General features: G+C 39.6%; 1 long non-coding RNA gene across 1 annotated transcript; it reads left to right on the top strand.

The window, feature by feature from the left end:
- Window positions 1–11,445: 11,445 nt before the first annotated feature.
- On the top strand, window positions 11,446–14,934 carry LOC110794683 (uncharacterized). The gene is made up of 5 exons (XR_008933170.1): window positions 11,446–11,992; window positions 12,963–13,835; window positions 14,022–14,114; window positions 14,190–14,269; window positions 14,355–14,934. It is a non-coding gene; the product is annotated as an uncharacterized lncRNA (long non-coding RNA).
- Window positions 14,935–18,927: the final 3,993 nt, after the last annotated feature.

Here is an 18,927-nt window from a genome sequence, read left to right as displayed (position 1 = left end):
CTGGGCGCTGAAAATACTTGGGTACGTGTTCTCTCCTAATTCTTCTTGGATTAGAGCTCTACAATTCTATCTTTCCACGAACTCTTCCCTATAAATACAGCCCCAAATTCGACGTGAACACAACACACAATTCATATTCTGAGTATTGACTACAACCCCTAAGCCTAAGCCTCACGCTGCGAAATTGATCCCGCGTTCTGTCGCAATCGATCCAAAAATCGAACAGAACGTATCCTGTCCCTTGTAGCTAAAGAACTAAGCCCGGAAACTTGAGATTCCTTAAATAAAAGGAGAAATAGCAAAGCCAAAGTGGTTAGTTTTCTGAGAACCGTGACGCACCTCTCAAGGGTGCGTCGTAATGTGTCCCTTCGTATGATTTAATCGCTTTCCTCGCCCTTTTATAAAACTGTTAAACTATTAAATCTGATTGTTCTATCACGCCTAATAAAGGTAATATCTTGGGAAATTGAACTATCATGCTAGTTCCCTTAAATCAATCTAAACAAGATAATCACGATCGATCTAGTATTATGTGTTGCATATTGTTAAAATCAATTCAGATTAGTTTAATAGTTAACGCATGTCCCTTCAATTATTTATGCTGAGCTAGTAAGGATATCCTGCCTCTGGAGTTATCGAAGAGCGAGTACTCCTTTCGGTAGTTACAGTCCCCCGAACCCTCAATCTCTACCTTGCGGGTGTATGTTGAGAGATCCCCACACCAGGCATCACAAGGGAACCTACGGCCGTCGTGGTCAAACATAATTGCACTCCCTTTATGTCACGATAACCGGGTTTTGTCAGTTTTTCTCATTGTCGTTAAAAAATGAATGGCGACTCCTATATTACTAGTCAATTGGGTGTAAACTCACAGGAAATCCAATTACACTTGATTTGACAAAAAGAAACGTCACGCCCACGAGGGACGAGGTCACGCATTAGCCTCGTGCTTTTTCGACCCCCTCACAGTGGCGACTTCACTGGGGATAGTGAAGGAAATACTCGTGCTCGTAGGTAATCAAAATAGCCGAAGGGTGAAACGATCCTACCCCGCGTTTATTTCCCCATCAAGTTGGGACGACCTAAAAATCAGCATATTAATGTGAACGGGTAGAACCGCATAACGAATCTTGGCTCCCTTGGATGTTTCATCTCGGGAGTTGGGACTAAGGATACCCATCGCCAACCGGGGGGTGCATACGCTTCGAATATTGTCCACTCGGCACTTTCGCTAGTAGTACACCCGTCCCAAACCCAATCGCTCGCCCATTAGGTCCCTCTCATTGGTGCATGCCCCCTTGGCTTACATCGTGATTGGCCTCTTGGGCGAAATTCGTCTGTTGAAGGCACTACCTCGACCGGGGCATGTGTTGGATCTGCGATAGAAGCGGTACCAATCCGGCGCAAATACTACCCATAGAAGCCTATCATAAACTACATGACATATTATTATTTTGCCTCATGATGTAATGTTAGTTATGTGTAGCGAATTATATGATTGTGTGTGACAAATAATGCTAGAAAACCAACGACCTTAAAGAATTGCCCAAACATTCATAAACCAATTGGCCAAAAAGTTATACCAAGATACGTGTTCCGCAAACCCGAACGATCACGACAAAAATAAGCGACGCTCGGGATGGCCAGTAACGAATCCTACAAACGCTGCACAACGCGTAAAGGACGTTATTAGGCAAGCACGCAAAATCAAAGTCGCATAAACAAAAAATATACGTAAACAGAAAACGAGCACCAGCCAGGGACGTATTTTCAACGCCCCTGGCTGGGCGCCAATATTTCTAACGCCCTTCGCTGGGCGCCAAAGTTGCTGCCTGGCCTTTTGGTCAGGCACAACAGCCTCGGTGCCCGCGCATAAAGAAAATACGTAGCAAAAAAAAACTTTTCGTAAAAATTGCTGCAAGGGCGTATGAAAAGGCACTCGATTCTAAAAGCGACTTAAAAATAAAAATAAATAACTCTTTGTGTCGTTGTTAGGCCTCCTACGACGACAATGCTCGGCACCAAAACCGAACATGCTAATAACTATGAATGTCACACGGGCAAGTGTTTCGAAAATCCAAAGAATGACCAAAAGAAAAACCAAAAAGTGTACCAACAAAAGAAAGAGCGAAAAAACCAATAGAGAGAATCAAAAGTCTAGACTAAGTAATGCTTGAAACTTTGGGGCCTAAACTTTAGCTTATCTTATGCATAGGGATGGTCCTGCCACTTGGTGCCGATCTGAAAATCAAAGGTTAGTGCGTCTCGAAGATACATCACCAACACCAGGTTTAGTGACTTCAGGTTCCGTCCGTCATCCCTCATTTCAAGGACCTTTGCTTCCCCAACCTCGATTCGCACCCTCAAACATGTCTATAGAAGAGCTACAGAACCAAATGGCCCAAATGACCCTACTCATGAACCAACTGAAAATGGAAAACGAATCCTTAGCGGCTGCGCAAGCCAAACATTTTGCATTACTGGTCATTTGGCCTCCTGAAACCGAATTAGTCCAAAAATTCATTGACAACCTGGACCCAATTTACAAACAACATCTTAGATACTTGGGCCTTGATACCTTCAAGAGGGTTTATGATGTAGGAATAAAGATCGAGGATGACCTCACACAAACAGTACAAAGCAAACCTGCATACAAGAGTAGCACTTACTACAGGGGGCCCACGCCCCAAGCCCAAGAGGTCCATGTTGTGGAAGAAACCCCAGCCAGGAGAAGCCCTGGAAGATGGGTCCGAGATCGAAAGTTTGCCCCACTCAGGTCGACTTTGGTGCAAGCCTTCGAAAGACTAACCAATCAAGGAAAGTTGAGGCCTATAGGCCCCACCCGTGACCCTCCTGTCAAAATTAAATATTGGGTCGAAGGTACTTACTGCAAGTTCCATCAAGGAAATGGGCATGACACTGAAAACTGCTGGAGTCTAAAAAACACAATCCAGAACATGATAGAGGATGAAATAACACCTCTCCCCAACGTTGGCAAACCCAACAACAATAAGAGCCCACTCGGTTCTTGTCACATCTCTCTTGACCAACCAGAAAATATGAACTTTGACCCTACGGCGTATATTATGCCCCAAGGTGCACCACTCGCCATGGTCCCTATGGATCAAATCGAAAGAGAAGTGTGCAGTGTGTGGGATGATGATGTTGAAGATGTGTACCTGTCTCAAGCATCGGGCCATGACCTCTTTACTGAAACTTGGCCCAGATCTGGAATTTCCCATGACTGTCATACTTTGGATGAGGCACCTCACCTCACCAAGACCAAAACAGCTGAAATATTGGACAACCAGGCTCTATGGACATTGTTTAACGAATCGAGGCCTATGGAGGACGAGACTGTGATGACTACCCTAGCTTTACAAGATGAAGGTTTCGATCCAACCCGGTTAATCTCTCCTGCATCAACACTAGAAGAGGCCGAGAACGGATGGGTGAAGACATATCAGTGGGTCAACACAAAGGGAATATAATTCAAGATGAGTACCGGTGAAGGACCAAAGTTTTACGAGACTAAACCCAAGGCTTGAGCCATAGAGAGCACCTTAGTAAAAAAAAAACGCCTAGTAATTCTTTAGATTGATAAAAAAAAATAAAGACTTTAGATGGTCCTAAAACCCCTTAGAATATAGGCAAATTTTATTTCAGTATGTTTTCCTTACTTTCCAAATTAATAAAGGCGTAAGATTTCTCCTAAAAACTTTTATTCTAACACTAAATAAGCACCAAACTTGCAAATACAAAAACAAAGAAGCAGCCCACTCTAGGCCCAATAAACAAGGCCCACTCGGTCTTGAATCGTGACATCGAAATCAATACCCGAAAACCCACAAAGTGAACCACACCATCCCCAAAACATAAGGGTCTAACCCATGCAACCCAAAGAAATCAAAAGGAAATCAAACCCAAACAATGCAAATGTTGCTAAAAAAAAATTCATAAAATAATAAACACCGCCCCCCACGTCAACGCGCACCTCGGCCCACTCAAAAGCCTACACAAAGATCTTCGTATCTTCCGCACACTAACCCCATTCTCAAAACCGTTTCGAGTCATGAATAGAAAAAATTAATCTGGACAAAAACGCGTCTCACGCTAACAGTAAAAAAAAAGCCTCCGAAATAGTGTCAAAATTGATTTCAATACAAGTAAAAAAGTAAAACAAAAAAAACAAAAAAAAAAAGGAGAAAATAAATAAATGCAAGAACATGTGAAGCAAAGCGTCGAAAAAAGACCGCCCAGAAATCATTTTCAAACGCCCATGGCTGGGCGCCGAAATCTTTGACGCCCCAGCCTGGGCGTTGAAACTCTCTGCCTGCCAAATTTTGCCCAGAAGTGCTCGTCATTTTATCCGCACATAACGGAAAAATAACGAACACTTGGGGGGTACAGCAGGTATTCAGATATGCGTACCGAAAAATAGCCGTACAAAAAAAAACACAAAACAAAAAAACACATGGAATTTCATTTTTATGAGCAGATACACGGCTTACGGCAAAAACAACAGATTAAAATAATGATAAAACTTCACTCATTTCACCGATCAAATAATATGTTTCCACCTCAGAGCATATCTATTAAATTCGGCATCCTAGAACTTATTCTAGCTAGAACTACGCGCGACCTGATTCTAAGTTAAAATTATTTAACAAAGATACGTAGGCAATCCTATTTATGGATTCGGTCCAATCAAGTAAAAAATATATACGTTGCGCAAAAGTGTTAGACATGAGCAAAAAAAATGATGAAAAAAGAGGAGAAGCAAAAATGAAAGTAAAAATAAAATACGCCTTTATTAAAAAATGATAAGAAGGAAAACAAAAGTGCTAAGGAATAAAAAACAAACACAACTGAAATAAATAAAGGGCACCTACACCCTAGCAAGAACTACACTACTCTAGTTCTTCCGGGTCATCAAATAAAGTCTTGTAGAGCGCAATGTTCGCTGGATCCACCTCCACAGGTTTCTACGCTGCCCCTATATCAATCTCCATAAGAACCGGCTCCTGGACACTAACTTCCAAAGATTCCAAGGCCTCAGAAACATCCTCAGTTTGAACCGTTATAGCCCGCTCAGCCTCAAGGGCACAAACAATGGTGGGGGAAGGATTATCTACATCAACTGGATTAGTCACTGGTTCTACTAGCGGCTGAGCTTTCCTAACCCATACATTGTTCCGGCGACGATCTCCGCAAGAGCTTGCATTTCTTTTAGCAACGGCAGGCCCCTTCATGTTAGGCATCTTCTTGGGCCTAGAACTGGAACGGGGAGGAACTTCCTTTCGCTTTCGATCAGGACGAGCTTTCACAGTCTTAATACCATGGGTGCGAGGATTGGCAGAATCACGGCCCTCATACTTAACCCGAATACGAGGTATCAAAAGCTCAGTCGGCTCCCCATTTCGAGCCTCGGTCCTCACAGCTTTATCATCGGAACTCATCCACAACTTGTAGTTTTCGGAAAGACCCACAAAACCATTTGTAGCCACAGCCCAACGCGAGAGACCATCATAATACTTAGCCCATGCTTGAACCCGTGCTTGTGAAAAGGCCGCTACTTTAGGTGGTACTGTATCAGAAAATGGGATAGTCTGCCTTAAGCCGCGCGTATTGACGCATGACTCGGTAAGGAAAGATATAAATGGGCCGAGATAGCCCCAACAAAGATACATAAACCGACACATCAGAACCCCCCCGTCATAGTAGTCAAACCCCACCACGGTACCACCCACTTAATAGAACAGATACCATGAGTAAAAAAGGAAGCCCACTCGGCCTCGTCCTGGCCTCGGTGCAAATACTCTCGGTTACCCAAGGCTATAGGGCGATAATGTTTAGGATCGGCAGGAATTTCTAAAAGCCTAAGTCGTTCCATGAGCCAAATCTGCAAACAACGGGTACGATCAGATCAAAAAAAAATAATAAATAAACAAACGAAACCTGGGGCGCAGTTTCAACGCCCAGGACCAGGTGCCAAAAATTCTAACGCCCAGCCCTGGGCGCTGAAAATTAGCTCCAGGCAGGACGAACGAAAAAAATATAAAAAATATGTGTGCGCAAAAGAAAGATCGATTACCTGCAGCAATAGGGGGCTCCCCTTAAAATATTCAGATTTGGCATCCTTCTTCAACTCATCCGCACTCAGCAAAGTCTCGGCAACAACCAACGGCATAATAGAATAGCAACTTTCCATCTGGCTAATCAAGGGGATCAACCTTATGTCACCGAACTCGCCATTGTTATTCGACAGCAAATAGTGATTCAACAAGCAAAATACAAGGGCTCGAATGTTCAATTTCTGTTCGGTCATATTTTTACTAGGTCTAAAGTGATGTTTTACAAGCTTTGCCAAATTAACCTCATCACCCACAACAATCTCAGCAAGCATGTTAGCATCTAGTCCTAGGAAAGCCCCTATGGTTGTTTTACCCTCTTCAATGGTGCCAGGGGTGGCAGGAGTAGCATTAGTAGGATAACCAAGGATCGCAGCAAACTCATCTGGCAAAGGACATATTTCATTGCCCCGAAAGACAAAAACATGGTGATCGGAATCCCAAAAGCTCAGGGCTTCATACAGGAAGTTATAATCAATATTAATTTGTTGTAAGCCTAAAAGTGCCTCTAAGTGGTATTCTTTCAACAAAGCCTTTTCTGTAGAAGTAAGGGCTCTTAGCCAACGCCTGACAGGTCGTTGGAGGGAGAAGGGAGGAATCGACATGACAAAAGCAAGGAAGAATTAAAGCTAAGTAATTAAGAGAGAAAGGAAGATTGAGAGTGATGGAAAAGAAGGACGTATCTAACCCCTATATATACCTGAAGACATCAAGTGACATCCTGATCCCATTCGGAAACGCGTTAAGAAATCCGAAAACCAAAAATTGCCAGGATAAAACTTTCAGCGCCCACGGCTGGGCGCCTAAATGATTGGCGCCGAAAATGCAGCCCAAGGCCCGGATCTCGCAAAACGCGGAACGGGAAAGGACTTAAAACCGTGTTGGTAGACACGAGGCCCTATTGAAATCAAGATCAAGCCCAAAAGCACCTTTAGCACCCAAATAGTGAAAATAAATGTTAAAACTTGTCGAAACTTAGACTCGTCTCAAGGAATATACGTGTACATCTTTTCAAAACAAATATAAGCAAAATAAATATCAAGGTCATTCTTCGAAACACCAAAAAAATATTATTAAGTCGTTGGTTTCTCAAATAAAAAGTGTTTGTTTGTCAAAAGATTAATCCGGGCCAAGCTAAATCTGATATTATTGAAAAATAAACTTTGTCGCCCGGAAAACGAAGTCGCACTCCACGACTTCGTCAAAATAGCATACCACTATAAAGGTCGCTCGCACATACGAGCACGATCCCAAACATGATTAAAAGACGTTATAAAATACGTACCTCTCTTGGCAAGAAATGACCGTCGAGCACGAGTGCTTGGGGGCTCGAAAGAAAATATATACTCCAACGAAGAGTGTGCGAAGTTAAAATCATATTCCCGGACTACGCTATACACGGTCCCATGTTTGGATAATCTCAAAGAAAAAACGGATTTCGACCTCAGAGTAAAGGTCGCCGTTGATACTTGTACATGGTCCTCTGATCAAAAACCAAGTAGTGGCAAAATCGAGCCGTAAAAACTAACTCAAAACCATGAAGGAAGATGACCACAAAAGAATGGTCCGTCTAAGCATGTTGTCAACCCACATTAAGGTTACAACTAAATCCGAGCATCCCTCGAAAGAATTCGCTCTTACAAGAATGAATAAAAGAAATTCTCAAAAGAAATCACGATAGGGACTTGCCCACCTCAATCGGGCAAGATCGCGCCACGAACCACGCGAGTTCCAAATAAAAAAAAAACGAATCCAGGGACTTCCACCCTCAGCGGACAGGGCTCGCCCACCTTCAGCGGGCGGGGTCTGCGTCACTAGCCGGGCAGGTCCTCAGTTTTCGAAAAATAAAATCTTCAAATTCAAAATAGGCTCGCCATCTTTAGCCGGCAGGGTCTACGTCACAAACCGCGTAGGTCCTTGTTTTCAAAAAAAGCAAACAAACTTCAAAACAGATTCGTCCACTTCTTTCAGACGGGGCGTCCACCCTTAGCGGACAGGCTCGCCATCTTTAGCCGGCGGGGTCTGCGCCACTAACCGCGCAGGTCCTTAGTCGCTGCAGCGATAAATTTTTCTGGTTTTCCCTTTTCCAAAAATTAAAGGATTGGTTTTCCGTTTTTCCAAAAAAAGAGCGATGTGAGTAGTTTTCCTTTTTTCCAAAAATTAAAGGATTGGTTTTCCGTTTTTTCCAAAAAAGAGCGATGTGAGTAGTTTTCCTTTTTTCCAAAAATTAAAGGATTGGTTTTCCGTTTTTTCCAAAAAAGAGCGATGTGAGTAGTTTTCCTTTTTTCCAAAAATTAAAGGATTGGTTTTCCGTTTTTTCCAAAAAAGAACGATGTGCTGGATTTTCCTTCATTTTACGTCCCATAAAAGCAAGGGGGTTTTCTCGTTTAGCTAACCCTGAAAATGAGAATCTTTAAAAACATTTTTACCTCGTGATTGGGCTTGGCCATGCCCAATTACACTTTATAGCTTTGATTTCGAAAACATCTGTAGCTACTCCCAATGACAAAGTGACGGAGTTTCTACGCCTCTTTAGATACTTCCAATGATAAAGTGAGGGAGTTTCTATACTATCCGTTGACCAATCCCAATGACATGTGAGGGATATGTCGACACTTCAAGTGTTGACCCTTAAGTCAAATGTTATCACTCGGGGGCTCGTGAGACCCTCGCAAAACAAGTCACCTACACTATGGCTTGTGTGACGCACTCCGTCCAGTACTTTGACCATCGTCTGATCCCGAGACTCAGTCAAAGTGGGGGTAACTGTAAACACCTACTTTTGTCCCCATTCCTGACATGGAAGGTTCGATGATGAGAACATAAAATCTCCACTTGGAAACGCATCTCCTATAAAATAACGAATCTCGATCACCCTTTTCATTTCACCCGAACCTGCTATTTATAGAAACCTGCTAAAAATAGTAACTGCCGTAATAGGTAGTTGTTAAAAGTGGCAAGTCATAAAAGATAGAAACCTGTCAGAATTAGGTGTTGCACTCCAACATAAATCCTAAAAGAGATAGAATTTGCATGAGGAATCATGTTCCTAATATAATTCGAAAATAAGAGTTACGTATTAATTAAAATCCTAACGAACATAGAGTTCGTAACGGGCCCAGACACATTCCGTCATAAAGTTAATGCGCACTAAAAGACTCGGATAAGTCTCAAACACTCCGGATTCTAAGAGTCCAAATCTGACAAAGAACTCGGCCCAAACATCATTTTCAACGCCCAGCCCTGGGCGCTGAAATTGCCTGGATCCCATTCTCAACGCCCAGAGCTGGGCGCCGAAATCTTTAACGCCCAGCCCTGGGCGCTGAAAATACTTGGGTACGTGTTCTCTCCTAATTCTTCTTGGATTAGAGCTCTACAATTCTATCTTTCCACGAACTCTTCCCTATAAATACAGCCCCAAATTCGACGTGAACACAACACACAATTCATATTCTGAGTATTGACTCCAACCCCTAAGCCTAAGCCTCACGCTGCGAAATTGATCCCGCGTTCTGTCGCAATCGATCCAAAAATCGAACAGAACGTATCCTGTCCCTTGTGGCTAAAGAACTAAGCCCGAAAACTTGAGATTCGTTAAATAAAAGGAGAAATAGCAAAGCCAAAGTGGTTAGTTTTCTGAGAACCGTGACGCACCTCTCAAGGGTGCGTCGTAATGTGTCCCTTCGTATGATTTAATCGCTTTCCTCGCCCTTTTATAAAACTGTTAAACTATTAAATATGATTGTTCTATCACGCCTAATAAAGATAATATCTTGGGAAATTGAACTATCATGCTAGGTCCCTTAAATCAATCTAAACAAGATAATCACGATCGATCTAGTATTATGTGTTGCATATTGTTAAAATCAATTCATATTAGTTTAATAGTTAATGCATGTCCCTTCAATTATTTATGCTGAGCTAGTAAGGATATCCTGCCTCTTGAGTTATCGAAGAGCGAGTACTCCTCTCGGTAGTTACAGTCCCCCGAACCCTCAATCTCTACCTTGCGGGTGTACGTTGAGAGATCCCCACACCAGGGATCACAAGGGAACCTACAGCCGTCGTGGTCAAACATAATTGCACTCCCTTTATGTCACGATAACCGGGTTTTGTCAGTTTTTATCATTGTCGTTAAAAACTGAATGACGACTCCTATATTACTAGTCAATTGGGTATAAACTCACAGGAAATCCAATTACACTTGATTTGACAAAAAGAAACGTCACGCCCACGAGGGACGAGGTCACGCATTAGCCTCGTGCTTTTTCGACCCCCTCACAGTTACCCTAAATGGTTCGAGGCTGACCTTGTGTGTTTCCCTAAATTTTTCAGTTTTAAATAGTGTAAGATTTCAGTAAAGCTATAATACTTTAACTAATCAGATTAAGTTTCATTTCTTAGTTCTAAACCTACAGAAAGATTTATGTTATCTAGAGTACAATGGATAAACTGTTATCAGATTCAGACTTAAGAATGAAGGTGGTATCAGATATGACATGTTTACATCTACTGATACTCAAGTCATGGATAAACGGTTATCCCACTATTAAATGACATAGTTTTCTGGAATTAAATAAAAACCACCAACCTGAAACTCTCTCATTTGAGTACATTAAGTAGCCTCAAACAACGACATCTAACCCCAAACCAGAAAAACCAGCTCAACAGATAACTCTGAGAAGGGCAGCAGCATCAACCATCTACTCATACACACAAAGACGACGCAAATACTGTGATAAATTTAGAACAGTACAAAACAGTACAGATTATAGCATGCTGCATTCTTTAATCTAATAGGCTATAGCATGCTGCATTCTTTCCCTTGAATAACGTAGTCTAATGTTTTAGTGTATTACTGACTAATTAAAATTTACCAATCACCAAATTCTTTAATGCTCTTCCTGATTTCTTATATCTTGCTTGTCCGCTTTGGCACTCAATATACATACAATTTCTGGAGTGAAAGGGACCAAATTTATTATACTAGTAGTTATATCATTGATGTTACCTTCGACTCTGGACTTGAGACTATCTTCAAGATTTTGTCACTGCTCTCGACCAAGCTACCACTAGATTCTTCCAGAAACGAAACGAGGGAGTTAAAATTCACTGTAGGAGCAGTGACATGCTTGATGAATAAGTCAGCGGTCCTTGCAAGCCCATAATCAAGTATTCCTAGCACCTGGGAAAATGACAATTGAAAACTATAAACTCTAGGAAATGGCAGCTAAATGAATCCTCAAGTCAGCCATGGAATACTCAAATCATACACTAAATTTAGCGAGTTTGCTAATGAATATCATCATACATTCATACACTCACACTACTACAAAAGTCGGAATAAGTGACACTGAATAGAGAACGCTTAAGTGTGTTAGACGTTTCTCGGGATAATATAGAACGCCTATCTTTGATAACTGTTATGCAGGGAAAAGAATATAGAGCGCTTGCCTTACTTAACAGTTTCATATTTTTTACCATAATAAAAAAAATTAAAAATAAATAAATAAATACATATATACGATTCATAACATATACGTACTATCTAACCTTAAATAAAAAACAAAACTAATTAACTCTACAAAAATTGAATTCCCCCACAAAGCCAAAACCCAAAACCCAAAACCCAAAAGCAAATTCAAATGAACTCTAATATAATTTGGGAGAGACGTAAAACTCAACTATTCGTAATATTGGGGATTTGGGGTTTCACACAAAACAAACCCCAAAATCCATCTCCCGCAAAACCAAAACCGCGCACCACCACCCGGTCTCCTCCGCCGTACTGTAATACTACTGCCGCTCCTTTTCAACCTATGGTGTACGCCGATCGACTCTCTATCACTCCGAATTTCAAGGTTGGTATCCTTAATTTTGTTCTGCATATTTATCCTTCAACTAATAACCCTAGGGATTGTGAATATTGTTAATAATCAAATTGCAATGTCTAAGTATGGAATTCTGGTGTAAACTCTCTATACATGTATGGAGGAGACTTTCATTCAAGTTTTAGATCGAATAATTTATCTTGATTAATAATTAAACCGAACAATTCATGAATTTTTGCGGAATAAATCCGATGAACCAAGTCTCATTTAACTGATTTTTCTTAAGTTTATATGATTTAAGTCGAACTATAGTGAGAATGTGAGATTTGATGGTACTGAAATTTTATCCTTGTACCGTGCTACAATTATTTGCTTATATTGTCGAGTAATAGCAAAGATCTGCTTCTATTCCAGTTACTCTTTCTTGATATGTACACAGCGTGACTCTCTGCTCAAGTGCTCAGGTACAAAGGTGTGAGGACTCTAGACCTCTAAAAATTGAGTTGAGAGGAAAAAGAACAGTGTGATTCGGGTACTGTTTATTTCCTCAAAATATGTTTATAAGTTCATTTAGAATCATGCATACTGTTTGTGCTAAAGCTTTTGGACCTGGTAAAAGTTACAGATGCTCAATTTATCTAACTTGGGGTCAATTTGACAGTAACTGACATATTAGGGAAATGTGTTTCTCATGGAGTCATAAGTGTCGTAGGAAAGTTAGACGCCTTGAATTTAATTTGAATGCATCCCATACTGATCCTATGGCCTTTGTAGCAGATAGAGGAAGGTTTAATGACAAGTTCAATGAAAAAAAACCGAGAAAAATTATAGGCAGAATCAGCCACCTCCCTGCAATTCTGTTGTTGTTGTTGTTATTTGCTTGCTGCATCTTCTTTGTTAAATACTCTTCTCACCTATTAATATGGTAAAATTGAAATCTCTTTAGGTAATGGATATTTAGGAGTTTCACACGTCTGTTTCATTTAACTTTTACATGTAGCTTCCGAAGGTATTGGGAGCCAATTCACGCGATAGAGTAATACTGGATGCACCTTGCAGTGGAACAGGGGTAATAAGTCTAATTACTTGTATATATATTGTTGGTGTCGGGGTTTAAAATTTTGATATTCATTTAGTGATTGTTCTTCCAGCACAAGTATGAACCCCCTAACATGTTCCCTACAAATTGAGAATATGGGTGCTAAATTACTAGTAGACCGAGGTCGATTTGAGAACATGTTGACTCAAAAAGGGTTAAAATATTTGCCTTAACCTTATTTTAATGAGCACCTGACATATAACCAACAGCCTGGCCTATTGCAACTGCTAGGTCGTGTGCTTCTCTAGCTAGGTTCAGTGCCTTGGCTGCTTTTATTAGAAACTAGTTATTAGCCCATGCAAATCTGTCAAGTCATTTGAGAATTAATCTTAATAAAAAGTAATTAGTACTTCCTCCGTTTCTATATAGTTGCAACATACACTTATAGATGTCATTGCATACAAAATAATTTACCATTTATAGCGTGTTGCAAGTATTGTGATGTTTCCGGTTTAGGGAAGTGTTGCAAGTAAAAAAGAAACGGAGGAAGTTTTAAAATATTTTAAAATGGTTTAAGCTTTAATTAATAACAAACACTACGTAGCTTGATATTAATATTTCACTCAGGTATTTTTCTTGCAAGTTGCAAGCATAGTTGAATACAACCATTTGGTGAAACAAATTTAGAGTAGTTTAGTTGGTTTGTCAACATTTAAAAAAAAAAGAACACTGAATGATATGCAATCATGATTTTGCAGGTGATATCTATGGACAAATCTATAAAATCCTCTAAAATCTTTGAAGAGATACAGAAGTGTGCGCAACTTGCAACAGGTTCTAACCTTCTGAATCTTGTTTGAATTTCACTAGTACACAAAATACAATAGTTTGGTCCTACTGTCATGCTACATTTCTGAAGCTATTATTGTGTACTTCCATTGGTGATTGGGGATGGTCGGCATTGTAGATATGTAAACTTCATTTCCATTCTAAGATTATTCTTTATTTCCATGCTTGCAGCAACTTCTCCTAGCTGCTATTGATTTGGTGGATGCAAATTCAAAAACTGGAGGATATGATGTGTATTCGACATGTTCCATCATGGTTATAGAGGTTTGTCTAACATAGATAACTTATTTTTTCTGTCATCTACTATCACATGTTCCTTTCAAATTTAATATCCCGCAGAATGAAGCAGTTGTTGACTATGCCTTGAAGAAACGGAATGTGAAACTAGTCCCATGTAGACTAGAGTTTGGAAGGGCAGGGTAATCCTAATTTCTGAGTTCTTTGGGTTCATATTGGTTTAATCAGAGGATTTAAGATGTCTGATGAGAATTCCTTTTTTCTCAGATTTGTCAACTTTAGGAAATATCGATTTCATCCATCATTAAAAATGACGCGGCGATTCTATCCCCATGAGCACAATTTGGACGGTTTTTTGTTGCCAAGGTAAATCTTTACTGTCCGTCTCACTCACCACTAAAAAAGTGATAGCCTAGATGGAAGACATGCTTGTTATTTTGTGAATATCACCAACCAAATAACGATGAAGATGATGATAACGATGATCTAGTCTGACTTAAGCTAGCTCAAGGAGATGGTTACCTCAGTCCAGTCCTGCAGACGAACTGCCAAATCTGGTTTCTGTTGTTGCTGCAGAAGTTGCTGTTGCTGCAGAATCTGTTCTTGATGTAGAATTTGTTATTGCAGCAGAATCTGCTCTTGCTGCTACACCATCCCCAGTTGCTGCAGAAGCTGTCTGCAGAGGCTAGCTCTTTGATTTTTTAATTTTTTTTTAATAGTGATATTGGATTTTGTTTTTTTTTCCCGTACCTTGTGTAAATCATCTATATTTTGTCAATGAATAATAGGAATTTTTTTATTGAATGAACAATATTATTTTGTTATTAAATGAAGGGATTTTTGGAAAGATCGTGTGGATATCATTTTTATTTTATCTTTTTAGATTTGGTTTACATACTAGAATCGTAATATCCTATTTCAGGGATGCGTGCTATTTTGAAATAATATTAAAAAAAAGGGGTAGAATATAGAACGGTTGTGTAAGGAAACAACTTTCTATCTTAATATTAAACATGAAGTATATAGTACGCCTATGTACGGAAGATGTTCTGTATCTCAATATTTAACAAGAAGAATAGAGGACGGTTATGTATGGAAGGTGCACTTTATTATAGAGTATAGGAGACGGTTATGTACGCTAACCGTTCTATATTCTTTCCTTATTTTCTGATTTTAGGAAGGGAATAGAGGACGCTTATCTCTTATCACCGTACTTTATAAATAGGTATATAAAACGCTTCTTTTACCCGTTTTATAAACTTTATAGCGCGCTGAGTTGGAGAACGCCTCTAAGGCGTCCTATAAAGTGTATTTCAACAGTACTCTATGCCCTTTTTTGTAGTAGTGTCAGTTAGTTAAGAATAAAGAATTAAATAGCACATAACAACATCTCACTGCATTGAACAAACATAAACTTACATACATGGCTTCCATAATAGTACGAAGCTCGACACCATGAGCCTCACCAACGCCAGAGCGATAAACAACCCGAATTCCACCAAAATCAGTGTCAAAACTCACCGCATTGTTCACAAAGTTGACAAGAAAATCTTGAATCTACAAACCCAAATACAACGTGTTACACCCAAGAACGAATTACAGTGAAATCTTAAATTTAGTTTAAAACCTAAGCAAAACCCATGAACAAAAAATTCAGGTTTCTTAGTCTCGAGCCTGAACCAACACCAAATTCGTAGGATACAATCAGATATAAAGTTAAAGGATTTTTAAGGTTCTTTTAAGCCAAAATTTGACATCGAAATTTTAGCATGAAGTCATCCATACCTTGTTTAGAGAGAAAAAATGCTCTAAATTATAGCATGAAGTCATCCATACCTTATCCAACTGCCATCAGCTCCAAGAAGCTTATTAGGAGCACCCCAGACAAGGGTACTGATTCTGACTTGAAGGATGGCTTCGGCAAACATGGGACATGGCTCCAGTATAACATCAAAGTCTTGCTGAATCTGGCAAACTAGAAAATAAAGCCACATTGAACTACGAAATAAGTATGTATCTAAATCTATCAAGTTCATGAAGTAAAGGCCCCCTTAAAGTTTGAAAGTAGAATTTTAATCATGGATCAGGTATCAGACCTCAGCCATCACAGTAACAATGCATTTATGAGCTACAGATTCTGCCGTAGACATTGTTGTAGACTTGTAGCCATCTCTTCACATGATGCAGTATTCTGCCGAACAGTGACCTGTAAATTGTAAGGAAATTTGATTCCTGCTTTCCACTTATCATTGTAATTGTATGAAAAATACTTTAACATATATAGATGAATGGGCAGCCAGGGATTTTACCTGTTGAACTGTTTGCAATGTCAAGACCTTCTAGCTCTATCTGTTAACACAACAGCAAGATCGTGCATGATTCAAGTTTCATGTATAGGAAGCTACAAAAAGGAGATATCAAGTTCGTTTTTGTAGCTATCAAGTTCGTAAACTAAAAGCTTTACTGACCTGCCAGTAACCACTACCAGTTATTGAGACATAAGTATGATCCCCTAGATGGTGTTTTCGGTCAATAGCGTCGAAAATAATTTCACCTCCAACTTATGTATTATGTGGATCCTTATTAATCCATGGAGAGAATATTTCCTGATTCACAAGTCCCTGCTGCGCCATATTAGTATCAGTACTACGTAATATCATCCTACTACAACTCTTACTAGGCATATATAATAGACTCCTACAAACTCCATAACTTGTGCAGAATGACAAATTCTGGTTTAAAATGTTTGCAAATACGAACAACGGGAAATAAAGAAAATGGTAGTTTTTCTTTTGTCGAGTAAACTAGAAAACATACATGAAAAAGGTTGGAACCAATTTTACAAAAAAGTAAAACAAGGGTAGAACACACACTGAGTGATGCAGCATTAATGTTGGAGTATATGCAACAGTTCAGCATGCCACATCAGCCCACAAGCCTGCAATTCCTAATCAAGCTAAGCAATCAAGGTAGAGCATGCACAACAATTATGCAACAACTTCAATCAGAACCATTCCGCTAAGTCAAAAGGCAAAGGGAGCTTGTCTATCAAAGTCCAAAATAGAAGTTACCAAAGAACAAAGCAACCAATCTGATTGCATCAAGGTCAAACACTTAAAATTATAGCAGTGTATACTAAAAGGAATCAGATCACCATACCCATTGATATACTAGCTTTAGTATGTACTCTATAGGATAATTAGGATCATCTCAAAAAGCTGACACCCTCGATATTATGTGACCAGTAACTCATCCAAGAATGATGCATAATTCTGCACTAGTCATAGCAACAAATGGATATGTGCCACAGATTTGACAATTGATAAGGGTTTATTTCACTTATAACAATATAGGTTCTATTCGATCAAACGACAACTATATTTACTACAGAATTACTCAACTATGATACTAGCAAATAGCAAGCACACAAATTTTTAAACCACAAAGTCCGCAAATCATTATAAATCTTAAACTAGATTTGAATCCACTCGACACGGGTAATATAAACTTTTGATAAACGTAATTTAGACTGCACAATTAGTTGGTTAAGGGCACAATTGTACAACTCTAACCTTGCATATGAGGCAGGCTACAAACTAGCCGCGAAATTCACAGCGGAAAAAAATGAAATTCACAAAAGAAATTACAAAATTAGATGAATTTTAAAGACAATTACTTCTATAATTACCACAATTACACAAACCCTAGAAATTAAAAAATAGAATTAGAAAATAATTCAATAATTCATAATTAATTCATGTAAATTGAGAGATTAAACAGAGAATACCGTAATTCAAATAAACAAAACGACAAGGAGGACGAAGGAGGAGTGACACATACTAATTTGTCAAGTACACGTAGCCTTTAGGCTCCGTTTGGTAGGGCGTAAAACGTTTTCATGGAAAACGTTTTTCCCTTTTTCAATCATTTTACGTTGTTTGGTTGGGTAAGAGGTGGAAAACAATTTTCCATGACTCTCTCAAAGGTGGAAAACCCTTTTCCATTTGGAAGGGAGGGAAACCACTTTTCCTTCTTCCCTCCTTACCTCCCTCTCCTTTCTTCCCCTCAATCTTCACCATCTTCTCCCATTTTCCTTTAAGCTACCAAACAAAGGAAAACTAGTTTGGAATTGTGTTTTCCCTTGAAAAATGTTTTCCATGGAAAATCGTTTTACAATAAAAACGTTTTACGCCTTACCAAACGGAGCCTTAGTGAGACGACGACGGCGGAGACGAGTCTGAAGAGTTTTGTGATTCGCGGTCGAGATGAGTCTGTAGCCTTTAGTGAGACGACGACGGTGGAGATTAGTCCCAAAATCTATTAAAGAGGAGATACTCGGTGGTGAAATAAGAATGAAAGAAGAAGGTAGAAGGGAGAATGGAGAAGGGAGAAGGATACAGACACTCAAAAGAAAGGCAAGATCGAAGAAGACAACTGAAGGATAGGAAAGGAAAGGCAAGGGTTTTACCTTATTAGTTTGGCGGCGTAATATCATTAAACGCCGCTCATTAATAATTACAATGGATTAGAGGTGTTATAACGCCGCCAATTAATAATGTATTGTTTAATTGGAGGCGTTCTCAAATAAACGACGCTAGTGCGTAGCAGCAAATCAATATTTTTCTACTAGTGATATCCTGAACAATAGTAGTCAGGTTCTTGGCAAGATTTTACAGGATGATTTTTCCGGAGTTTGCCTCGAGCGGAGAGGCTCCTAATTTCTCTAATCCCCCTTTTTTCTTACCGGCCTTTATTAAAAAAACATGGATCTCACTAGTCATATTTTGTACTCCCACTAGTCATAGTTAATACTTCTTCTATCTTTTACTTTAATTGTTTA

Source organism: Spinacia oleracea, chromosome 4 (genome assembly GCF_020520425.1).
Source record: "Spinacia oleracea cultivar Varoflay chromosome 4, BTI_SOV_V1, whole genome shotgun sequence".
Lineage (NCBI taxonomy): Eukaryota > Viridiplantae > Streptophyta > Magnoliopsida > Caryophyllales > Amaranthaceae > Spinacia > Spinacia oleracea.
The sequence above is the reverse complement of the archived record's forward strand: the minus strand, read 5'-3'. Positions and strand labels throughout refer to the sequence as shown.